The sequence below is a fragment of the Chionomys nivalis genome, chromosome 1 (genome assembly GCF_950005125.1).
Source record: "Chionomys nivalis chromosome 1, mChiNiv1.1, whole genome shotgun sequence".
NCBI lineage: Eukaryota > Metazoa > Chordata > Mammalia > Rodentia > Cricetidae > Chionomys > Chionomys nivalis.
This window is the reverse complement of record NC_080086.1, coordinates 87,949,054-87,961,370: the sequence shown is the minus strand read 5'-3', so window position 1 is coordinate 87,961,370 and position 12,317 is coordinate 87,949,054. Positions and strand designations below refer to the sequence as shown.

Sequence of the window (12,317 nt, the reverse complement as noted above, 5' to 3'; positions counted from 1 at the left end):
TCCACCTACTATCCAATAAAGAGGCTTATTTAATGAGGGGTGCAGGCTGCATTTATCTGTGTGTTTAAGGATAACTTTGTACAAGGCAGTTGGACATTATATCTGTTGACAGTACCTTTTTAGGCACTTTTTATAGCTGTTTAGGTTGGTCAAGTCAAAGTGTGGGGGTCTATTCCAGATGCGTTCTAAGGAGAGAAAGAGAGAGAAGAAATTTAACATTATTCAGGTTTGAGGTTGAAACATTGATAAACCTATCATTTTCAGATTCAGGCAGAACTGTGATATTGAACCAAGCCAAAGACATGATGCCCTATATCTGTGCAAATTTTGCCTTATCAAGAAGAAAATTACTAGTGAGAAATAACTGCCTTAATAATCTTACTATTGTCTGTGGGATGTAATTTTATCGATGTTAAAGAAACATAGCAATTATTTCATTTTTGTTTGAACTTTCTTGTTGAATGTTTAATAGAAGGCAGATGACTAAAATTAATCAATTTCTATTATACTGTAATGGCTTGTGGAGGATCTGGTTTTCTTGGGAGTTTCTTGATCTGCAAAAGAATCTGTGGTTTCTCTAGTCTTTCTCTTGCCAGTTATTTCATATTCCAAGAACAAGTAATACTGGGTTTGTCCATTATTTTCTTTGGAAAAACTGAAGAACTTTTACTGCTTTGCTGACATTCTACTTTGTAAAACGTCTTTTGGTTCAAGTTCAGCTAGTGTGCCCTCCGCTTCTCTTTGTCACAGTCACAGGAACATTTTAGAATTAATTATGTAGTTGCTATCTTTAGACTGCATGGGAAAAATATTGACCATTTATTTATTCTAACAACATTAGTATAAGCCCCCAATAATGGCTATTAAATGACCATATGGTCAGTTACATCAGTGTGATGCTTTTAACTACTGTATTATATTTAAATAAAGCTCGGGCCAAAATCAAGCAGTTTCATATAAGCCTTGGTTTGTCATCTGTCTTTAATCCTTATAATTGTGATGAGGAGCAAAGCAACATCTCAGTTGTTTTTAGTAAAAATTTAATATTGATTACTTGAACTTTGACCTTAAAATTTTTAATATGCACATATCTCTATGTTCATCTTCTATAAACTACTCAGACCGTAGTACCTCGTTTAATCTATCCACCTTTCCTTCTCGTTTTGAAACATTAGTTGCCCACCTTAGGTTTCATACACAAATCCCTCTTAACTACAAACATGCCCATTTTACTTTCTTCTAATATTTCTTAGCCTAATTCCAAGTTCACTTTTATTAATACAATTAGCCGTAATAACATTTAAAATAGTACCATCTATTGTGAGAATATTTTCCCAATGGGAATCTAAGCAATGACTGTACCTCTCCTCATAAAGTCCTATGACAAACCAAAGTTTGATTCTACCAAAGTTACACACTGGAGAACTAAGGATTTCACTTGTCTTGCTTATAGAACATGGGCAAGGTTTTATTGAAAGGAGTATAGGTGATTAAAAGGACACAAACTGGAAAATCCTTCAGAATGAATACTTATAGCATGGTTAATAAAGACCCAGAGAAAGATATTTGGGTTCAACCTGAAGGTCAGAAAAGCAAAATAGTTACCAAATGGCTCTTATCTCTAAATCAATCTGAAATGGTGATCCTTCCTCCAGGAATCTTAGAATGAGACTGTGTGTGAGAGTTGTCTCCACCAATCTTATATTCCTCTCTAGGGCTGGAATTAAAGGCATGCACCATTACTGCCTGGTTTCTATGGCAAACTAGTGTGGTTGTTGGGTTTAAAGGTGTATGTTACCACTGCCTGGTGATTGTAAGGCTGATCAGTGTGACTGTTTTGCTCTCTGAACTTCAGGCAAGCTTTATTTATTAAAATACAAATGAAATATCACTAGGAATACTGGCTTCTTCACAGCTACACTGACTGAGCCTGTTTTTCCCACTCCTCTCCAGAATATGTACTTCAGTTCCTCCCCAAGATCACAAAACCATAAGTGCTTATTGCAAATCGGTACCTAAGTGGCTGGGACGAGTGTCTGGATACTCAGGGGAGGGGCCAATAACCCTGTCAACCATTCTTTTTATAAGTGACTGATAATAGTTAGCAAGCCCACCTGTGGTGAACATTTGTAAACAGGCACAGTTGATAGCATGAAGTTAGGACTTGTTTCGCTTGAAGGATAATACTGTACAATACCATATCATTAAAAGCAAGTTCAACCCAAAGTACAGATAGGATAAGGTGATTAACTCATGCCACATATATACATACTGTTAACTGTGAGTTTTTGTAAGTTACAATTAAACATTATTTTGAAAAAGCAGTCAACTTCATTTTGTTTGGAAAATACAGTGTAAAATATCTACTGCCATAACCATGTTCTTACTTTTGAATGATTGTAGGAAGTAGATTAGTACATAGAGAGAAGCAACAATTTCAAAATTCAAATGTCAATTTGCCTGTATAACGTACACACAAGAGTTATTTGCTACTCTGTGCCACCGAGGATAACAGTTTTGTCCAAATAACTAAAAAAGAGGGCACTAGATGTGAAACAGTTAGCATCTATTATTATGGAAGAGCAAGCAGACAGAAGACTCTGTCTTTCAGGTTTCTAATCTGTTATCTTTCCTAGCTAGATTTCGTGTGTCCAATTGCTTGGGAGCCTGTACTTAAAACTGAAAAACTCATTAAGAACCTTCACTTCTATAAAGAAACCAAGTTGTAGAATAAAATAATACTCTGATTTTCCCCCATTAGAGGTTACATTTTATCTTCTGATCTAATTATAGGCTATGCTTAAGTGCAGAATAACATTGGGCATTTTCTGTTGTTTTGTTTTGAGATCTGGGTTAAACTGTTACAGGCTAGGAATGTCTTTCTGTCTTTGTGAAAAATAAAAGAAAGTGTTTTTGGAATGTCTCCCAAATTTATTGTCTTCTTTTCCAGAGCACCATCTGGTATTTGTCTCATTTCTTCTTCCTTCCCTTAAAATGAACCATGAAGATAGGAGAGGTCTGGGACACTAGTTTATCTTCTCCACAGAGACTTGAGTTCCCTAGGGCTTGTCCTGCTTCATTAGCAACTTAAGAAAGAGTATTTATTAGCATATTTGCTCTGACCAATTTGACTCCAGATGACAAATGTGCAGTAACCTAAATTAATTGTCCTGTATCTAGCCTAATTTATCTCATTATGCCTGTTCCTGACCCACAATCAAAAAGAAAGTCTCTGCGGTTGTATCCAGAGAGGTGGGGGAAAAATGGGTATGAGATAGGAGAAGAGGATTTGGATTTGTGACTTAATGTCTGTGGTGCAGGAAATCCCCTCTTTCTGTGACCTTTGAAGACACAGTATGATTGAAAAGCTTTATAGATAACATAATTTTTGCTCAAGTTTTGTGGTTGCATTAGCAAAGATAGTCGTGAGTTTACATGGTTACTGCTATTTTGAAGATGTTTCTAATCAAGATTGTTACTAATCACGTGACTATGGCCATATTAAGGACTTCATTAGCTTATATGAAAACCAAGTTACACAGCTGCTTCTATTTTGACGAGGTCACCAAAAAATGATGAAAACGTCACAAGGTTACTTTCAGCCTGTGGTGTGCTCAACTCTATGACAAAGTAATCCCATTCCCTATCAAAACAGGAGCCTCTGTGAGATCTGCACATCACATAGATTAAATGTTGTTTACAACAATAACAACACAGCACAGACGTTAAGTTACGATGGATATAGCAAGAAATCTTTTCTGCAGTTAAGTTTCTCCAATATATCAAAGAGAAAAACAAGGAATTCCGTAATCAAAAAGGAAGGAAGGAGATCCCATATGTTGTATCACAAACTGTGAATGTGAACACCAAATGATGAATTCTGGATCTCATGTAGCTCTTCCTCCTCATCTCCAAGTTCTATGATTTCTTCAAAAGAAATCCATGAAATAAACAGAATGAATACATTGGGGTGTCCAGTACCCACAGGTGGCGCAATTGCTTTGGGAGTATGTGGAGGAATTGGCAACCAGAGTGACTGATGCGATTTTGTCAGACCTGAGCAGCTGTGGACCTTGGTCAGACAAGTCAGTGATTCTCCACATTGTTAGATACTTAAGTCCCATAGAAACCAACTCATTAGAAATAGTTAAAACTGAATCAAAACTGTAGCAGCCTTGAGTGATGCTTTTAGCCAGTTAGAAAAGCAACTGATTGAATCCAATGTGGTCTAGAACCTAATGACACCAAACTTTGCTGTTTCCCTCATTTCCCCCAAATCTGATCCAGTCCACCTTTTTTCTGAACGAAATCCAGAAGGAATGGAAATGAGAATACTGTTCCCAGAAAGCAGAGTTCAACATAGTATCATTTAGCTCTTTATCACTTAAATCAGTCAACAAGAGATGAATGGGAAAAGAACCCAAGAAATGGAAACATGGTATGAAAGAGGATATTTCTTTGAGGGAAGTGAAGTTCCCTGCAAGCAGGGCATAATTTCAAGGCAAGAAAGATAAAAGTAGTTATCTGGTTTGTCTTCAGAGACATTTCTGTAATATTCCCTGAGGGGTCACCAAATACGTTAACAGAATTTATTAGTATGTCCCATATGTGTTCTCACTGAGACTAGAAAAATTGGAGACATGATTATGGTTTTTAGTCTTATTAATAAAGTAATTAAGAATTTTCTCAAAGGAACTGTTACCTACTTTGTGAAATTTTAAAAATAATACACTCCAAGACAGGCAAGTCATGCATGTCAGCAGTTGCGTGAAGAAGGGAAGTGTTGGGTGGAAAGTGGGGAGGAGTATCTCATTTAGATTGACATGAAGGATAAATATTGAACAGCCAGTTGATGAGGGAAGGTTTAATGAAAGTGTAAGGAATATCAAACTATCAAAAGCTTTTGGAAAAAAGTGAAAGAAAGAAAGAAAGAAAGAAAGGAAGGAAGGAAGGAAGGAAGGAAGGAAGGAAGGAAGGAATAAAAGGAGGGAGGGAGGAACATACACACACAAACAGAGAGAGAGAGAGAGAGAGAGAGAGAGAGAGAGAGAGAGAGAGAGAGAGAGAATAAAAGAAAAGTTTTGACTCTGAATAGAGGAATGACCCAGCCAATCACATGGCTGCCTAATTTGTAGAAATTGCCTTTTCCTGACATTCATTCATTAGGAATTTAAGGTTTCCAATGAAATGATCATTCAGCAAGTGGTTGAAATATTGAAATATTCTTTTCTATGTCTTATTAGTCTTGTTAGCCTTTTGAATGGAAGTACTTCCATGGTTTTTGTAAGCAAGCTTGTTATTGGTGTATAAAAGGAATAATTCTTTCTTTAAGTTAATTGTATACTGCCATTTGTTGAAAATTTTGATTATTTCTAGTCTTCTTTGTAGTCTTTGTGATCTCTATGTATAATATTAAGATATCTGCAAAAAGGCATAATTTGACTTCTACTTGTATTAATTTGATTCCCTTCTCTTGTCTTACTGCTCTAATTAATGCCTCATTATTATTGAAAACAAATGAGCAAAGTGAACAGCCATGTCATATTCTTAATTTTAATGGAATTGTTTCAAGGTTTTGTCTATTTAGGATGATATTAGTGGAGGATTTGTTGTGCATAATCTTTATTACATTATCATTTGTTCCTTCAAGTCCTATTCTCTATAGGACTTTTATCATGAAGACATGTTAGATTTCTGCCAAAGATTTTTTACAGCATCTATTATGCTGATCATGTGATTTTTACTTTGAGTCCATTTATATGATATATTGCATTACTGGTCTTAACTATGCTAAAGTATTCTTGAATCTCCAGAATAATGTCAACTTGATCATGACAGAAATTTTTGATGAGTGCCTGTATTTAGTACGGTTTGCAAGTATTTTGTTGAGAATGTTATCACTCACTTAAGTTAGAAGTCTTCTATTAATTTTTCAATCTCCTTAATTCTTGTGGGATACATAAGATCAACCTAGATGGCTCTCAACGGAAGAATGGATAAATCTGATACAATTACACAATGGATAAATCTGATACAATTACTCAGTGATAAAAATTTATGACATCTTGAAATTTGCAGGCAAATGGATGGATCTAGAAAAAAAATATTGAGTGAGGTAACCCAGAAAGAGAAATATAATATGTACTGACTCATAAGTGGTTTCTAGATATAAAACAAAGAAAAACACAGCCTATAATCCACAACTCCAGAGAACCCAGACAACAAAGAGGACCCTAAGAGAGACATACATGGATCTAAATAGGAAGGAGAAAAACACAAGATCTCCTGAGTAAATTGGGAGTGTTGGAGTCAAAGGATAGGATAGAAGGGGAGAAGGGAGAAAAGGAAGGAAGTGGAGAAAAAAGTGTATAGGGCAATAAAAACAACAAAAAGATTATTCCTTAATGTAACTTTGGTGGTTGAGATCTGTTTAGGAATTCAACCACTCCCTTTGAGTTTTCCATTTTAAACGAGTTAAAGCTTCTAAAGTTTACCTTATAATTTTCTGACTTTTTGTTGTGTATTGTAATGGTTACTTACACATATCCTGTTTTATTAATTTAAGTCTTCTTTTTCTGAACTAAGGATTTGTCAATATTTTCTATATTTTGAAAGAATAAGCTTCTAGGTTCATTGAATCTTTGTATTATTTGAATATTTTGTTTTGAAATCATTGATTTCTGTCCCTTTAAAAGTTCTTTCATCTGCTGCTTTTAAGTTTGGTTTGTTCTTATGTTTCCAAACTCTGGAGAATCACATTTAACTCATCTACCTATGTTTCCTCTGACTTTTTAAATGTAGGTATTTTGTGTTGTAAAGGTTTTTTTTAGGATTACTTTTAACATCACAATGTTATTTTTTGTCCATTTCTGGAGGTTTTTTGTTACTGTGTTTCTCTCTCTCTCTCTCTCTCTCTCTCTCTCTCTCTCTCTCTCTCTCTCTCTCTCTCTCTCTCTCTCTCTTTCTCTCTTCTCCTCCTCCTACTTCTTTGAAACTCTTTGGTCCATTAATCAGTCACTGATACATTGTATAATCTCTGTGAGGTTTTATAAGATCAAAAGATTTCTTTGCATTTGATTAAAATATATTGCATTCTATAAACCACTTCATTTTGAAGCACCTTGGAACACAAGGAAAATAAAGTAAAATCAATTGTATTTTATTTATTTATTTATTTATTTTTTTTGGTTTTTCGAGACAGGGTTTCTTTGTAGCTGTGGAGCCTGGCCTGGAACTAGCTCTTGTAGACCAGGCTGGCCTCAAACTCCCAGAGATCTGCCTGCCTCTGCCTCCCGAGTGCTGGGATTAAAGGCATGCGCCACCACTGCACGACGTATCTTTTTTTTCATTGAAATTTATTTATGCATTTATAAGCATTTATTTCCTAAGTGTAGAAAGCTTCCATGAGATTTATCTCCTCAAAGGTTTACCCTCAGAAAGTCTCATTATTTACAACAAAGTCATAAAATTTGGGATTGTGCTTTTATTAACAATGAGGTGTATATTTAATCAATAGATAAATCCCATTAACCTGATGAAATTAAAAAGAGGGGGGCATTATTTGGAAAATTCTCTTTCTTACTGAGTTTAATTTCATCAGCTGTAAACTAGAGATACTATATTAGATGTTCCCATGCATCTTTGGAAATCAAAGTTTCAAGATTTTTTTTTCTGAATAGCTACTGTGTATTGCAGAAAACTCTCTTCATACAGAAATCTCAGTGAATAAAAATTTGGGTTTTGAAAAATTGGAAGAGATGCTCTAAAAATTATGAATAAAAGGGACATCCCATCAAGATAATAAACTCTGATGCTACTGATTTTTGCTTCTTGCCTCTTTTTTTTTTTTAACATTTATCAAGTGGTAGGAAAGATCACAATTAAATTATGGATGACCATCGCTTAATGTTAGCTTCAGCTGCTAACTTTGTAAATTTAGACACAGTCAGTTAATGACATATTCTTTCCCTGTGATTCATGTGTAAACTAGAAGCACCAGAATTTCCATGAAGAAAATCCCACTTACTATAGTTTCAGTTAATAAACAGATCAAATCTATTTCCTTCGCCTGCTGACAAGAGTTCTTACCAGAACTTTTAGTGAATCACAAGTATCACTATTTTATCTAAAATTGGCAATGTTTTTAAATGCCACAAATTTGACATATTATATATAAACTTTAAGAAAATTTACTTTTATTGGTCATAGCAAGTTCTGTTGTGTTAACCTGAATACTGTGCATGGCACAGTGATTTTCTTTTAATCACTCATTTCTTCTGAAATCAGTTCCTTTCAACCATGCAGGGTACATATATTTTAATTTCTCTTTTTTTTAAAGAAAAATGAAATTAGCTTACTAACCAGTGGGTTTTTATAAGGTGTTTGTACACAATCTTGTTATTTGGTAACACACTTCTTACTTGTTTTGTTCCCTTATCCCCTCATCTCCATGTCCTAGCTTCAACTATAATCATCTATGGCTGCTCCCCATTTATTTTTACACTGTGTGTGATTTGATCATCATACAAGTAATAAAAACACATAATGCCAAAATTAAAACAGAAACTTTGATCAATGGAAAAGAATTGATTAGTCACATGCAAGCTTCCATTCCTATAGCCCCAGACTTTCTAAAAAGACACATTGGAGAAAAGATAGCATCTCCAAGTTTTGCTGGAAAGACTGCCTAACTAATATGCAGAATAATGAAACTAGATCCTTATCTCTCACTCTATATTAAACTTAACTCCAAGTGAATCAAGGTCATTGTACATGGGACCCAATTTACTAAAATTTCTTGAAGAAAAAAAAATGAATACAACTCAACTTTTAGCACAGGTAATGATTTTCTGACTAGGAACCAAATATTTCATTGATTGAGACCAACAACTGACAAATTATCACTCTTTTAACTCAAAAACCTCTAGTCAAGGGATTCAACCTTTCTTTCCTGCTCTGTCTACACTGTCTGCCTACTTACAGATGAGTTATTGAACATTAGTAGAAAGCTCTGAGAGTAAAACAGAAGTATATGAATCATTAGATAATCCAGAAAGAATCATCTTGCAGTCAAAGACAGAATTATAGCAGGAAATGCATATGGAAAGAACCACCTGGAAGGCAATGCTGCCAACTCCAATAAACATATCAGCTGTGTTGTGGGAGCTGCGGGCTGTGTTCTTGCCACCCCAGCTCGTGGTCGCCTGGCTAACTTATGCCCCGGAATAACAACACATAAACTGTATTCTTTTAAACACTGCTTGGCCCATTATATCTAGCCTCTTCTTGGCTAATTCTCACGTATTAACTTAGCCCATTTCTAATAATGTGTGTAACACCCCAAGGTGCGCTTACTGGGAAGATTCTAGCCTATGTCCATCCTGGGTTGGAGCTTCATCGTGTCTGCCCTGGAGATCAGAGGCATGGAGTCTAAGCTCACTTCCTCTTCCTCCCAGCATTCTGTTCTGTTAACTCCACCTACCTATGTTCTAACCTATGAGGGCCAAGCAGTTTCTTTATTTTTTAACCAATGACCTTCCTCCATCACAGCTGTATCATTCAGTTTTTACTGGGAGCCTGTATCAAAACTGCTTTCACCAGAAAGTGAAGAGAGTAAGGTTTTGTTGCATCCTATTATGAAATGATTCCAACTGAATGGGTGTGCCAAAGAATTCAACTGGTTCTTGAAAGAAATATTACTGTATAGAAAGGATGTAAGTTTTATTCACTGAAAGTTGAGGTGCTCTTTTAGGAAGATGCCAAGAATGATCCACAGTGTTCTGGGAAACATGAGTCATTTTGACAAAGATTTTTGAAATATTGGAGAAATCTTGACCACTCTAGAAATGTACATTGGTTGGTATGAAGATTAAATTTGGTGTTGATATAACTACTACCAAAGAGATTGTTCTTGTTGAAGTTATTGATAATGATTCCTAGAGACTGCTTCACAAATCTGAGCCAGCAGAAGAACAATCAGTTTTATCATGACCTCAAAAAAGGGACACTGGAGGGGCTCCAGATGATAAAGATAAGCATTGGGTGGGTTGCAGAGAAAGAGAATCTTCTGAAATAAGTCATTTTATGGTCACAATATTGATGATTTCAACTTCATATCTTGGTCACTATGAAAAGAAAATCAATAAGGTTTTTGTAGAAATTTTGAATCCCATGTGAACCTTGAATAACAACTCCCACAGAGAACCAGATGAAACAGTTTAAAACAGAATATGAAGGGGATAGCATTTCTGTTCGTGATCCTAGAGAAGCTATGCTTTTCTTTCGGTTCATTTTATTATTTAGCTTCTCTAGGATCATGAAATATAGGCTCAATGTCCTTTGTTTATGTCTAGAATCCACTAATGAGTGAATACATACCATATTCATCTTTTTGGGTCTGGGTTATCTCACTCAATAAAGTGTTTTCTATTTCCATATATTTGCATGCAAAATTTAAGATGTCATTTTTTTACCACTGAGTATAACTCTAATGTGTATATGTGCCACATTTTCTTTATCAGTTCTTCCATCGAGGGGCACATAGGTTGTTTCCAGGTTCTGGCTATTACAAATAGTGCTGCTATGAATATAGTTAAACAAATGCTTTTGTAGATGATTGGGCTTCTCTTGGGTATATTCCCAAGAGTGGTATTGCTGGATCCTGAGGTAGGTTGACCCTCAGTTTCCTGAGAAAACAGCAAACTGATTTTCCAAAGTAGTTGCACAAGTTTGCATTCCCAGCATCAATGGATAAGTATTCCCCTTACTCCACATCATCTCCAGCATAGGTTATCATTAGTGTTTTTGATTTTAGCCATTCTGACAGGTTTAATATAGTATCTCAAAATTGTTTTGATTTGCATTTCCATGATTTCTAAGGAAGTTGAAATGTCCTTAAGTATCTTTTGGCCATTTGACATTGTTCTGTTGAGAATTCTCTGTTCAGTTCAGTACCCCATTTTTAATTAGGTTATTCAGCATTTTAAAGTCTATTTTCTTGAGTTCTTTATATATTTTGGAGATCAAGCCTTTGTCTGATGTGGGGTTTGGTGAAGAACTTCTCCCATCAGTAGGATGCCTTTTTGTCTTAGTGACAGTGTCCTTTGTTTTACAGAAGCTTCTCAGTTTCAAGAGATCCCATTTATTCATTGTTGCTCTTATTGCCTTTGCTACTGGGGTTATACATAGGAAGAGGTCTCATGTGCCCATGTGTTGCATACTATTTCCCACTTTCTCTTCTATCAGTTTAAGTGTGGTCAGATTTGTATTGAGGTCTTTAATCCATTTGGGCTTAAGTTTTATGCATGGTGATAGATATGGATCTATTTTCATTCTTCTATGGGTTGACATCCAGTTATTCCAGCACCATTTGTTAAAAATGCTTTCTTTCTTCCATTGTATAATTTTAGCTCCTTTGTTGAAAATCAGGTGTTCATAGGTTTGTGGATTAATATCCATGTCTTCGATTTGATTCTATTGATCAATGTCTCTGTTTTTATGCCAATACCAACCTGTTTTTATTACCCTAGCTCTGCAATAGTTTGAAGTCAGGGATGGTAATGCCCAAGAAGTATTTTTATTTTATAGGATCCACTTCTTTAAAGGAGTTTTTCACATCCTGTTTAAGGGCCTCTATTATTTTCATAATGTTTTGTTTAAAGTCAATTTCTTCTACTTCTTCTGGAATAGGGTGTTTAGTCTTCTTGTTGCATGTTCACTAGATTCTCTTGTTGTCTTGTTGCTTTTCAAGCTGTTGGAGGAATTCTTGCATTGACACCTGTCCATCTCTTCCTTCAAATGCATCCAGGAGAGTATTGGCATCTTGTTCAATCTTTGCTGTGATGGACTATGTACTTGGGAAATTTTCTTATTCTGTCCTCTCTTAGGACCCCTCAGCACTGGAGCTGGCTGTGCTGGTGGATCTAAGCACCCCACAGATGGAAAGGAGTGCCTCCTGGATGGATTTCCTTAGTGCAAGAGCAGGAACTCTTCCTGGACTAAGAACCTCACAGACAATAGTGCAGGCTTGGGAGTGGCAGGGTTATGTGGAACAAGAAGCCCCTGGAGCAGGAATTTGAGGGGCCCTGTACTCCATTCCCAGACTGTTTGGCCAGGTGGGCACATACTTACCCCTCTGTATGGATCTCTTTAGTACAGTAGCAGGGACTCTTTGTGGGCCAAGAACCTTGCAGACAAAAGTGTGGATGGACACTAGCAAAGATTTTAATCAATTTTGAAGCTGTATCTTTGTGTGGGATTTACTGTTTGTTTCCTTTGCCATATAGAAGCTTCTTAAGAATCTTGACCATTGTTATTGT

General features: G+C 35.8%; 1 pseudogene; it reads left to right on the top strand.

Annotated features, from left to right (window-relative positions):
- Positions 1 to 8,772: 8,772 nt before the first annotated feature.
- LOC130880069 (bifunctional phosphoribosylaminoimidazole carboxylase/phosphoribosylaminoimidazole succinocarboxamide synthetase-like) lies at positions 8,773 to 12,077 on the top strand (annotated as a pseudogene).
- Positions 12,078 to 12,317: the final 240 nt, after the last annotated feature.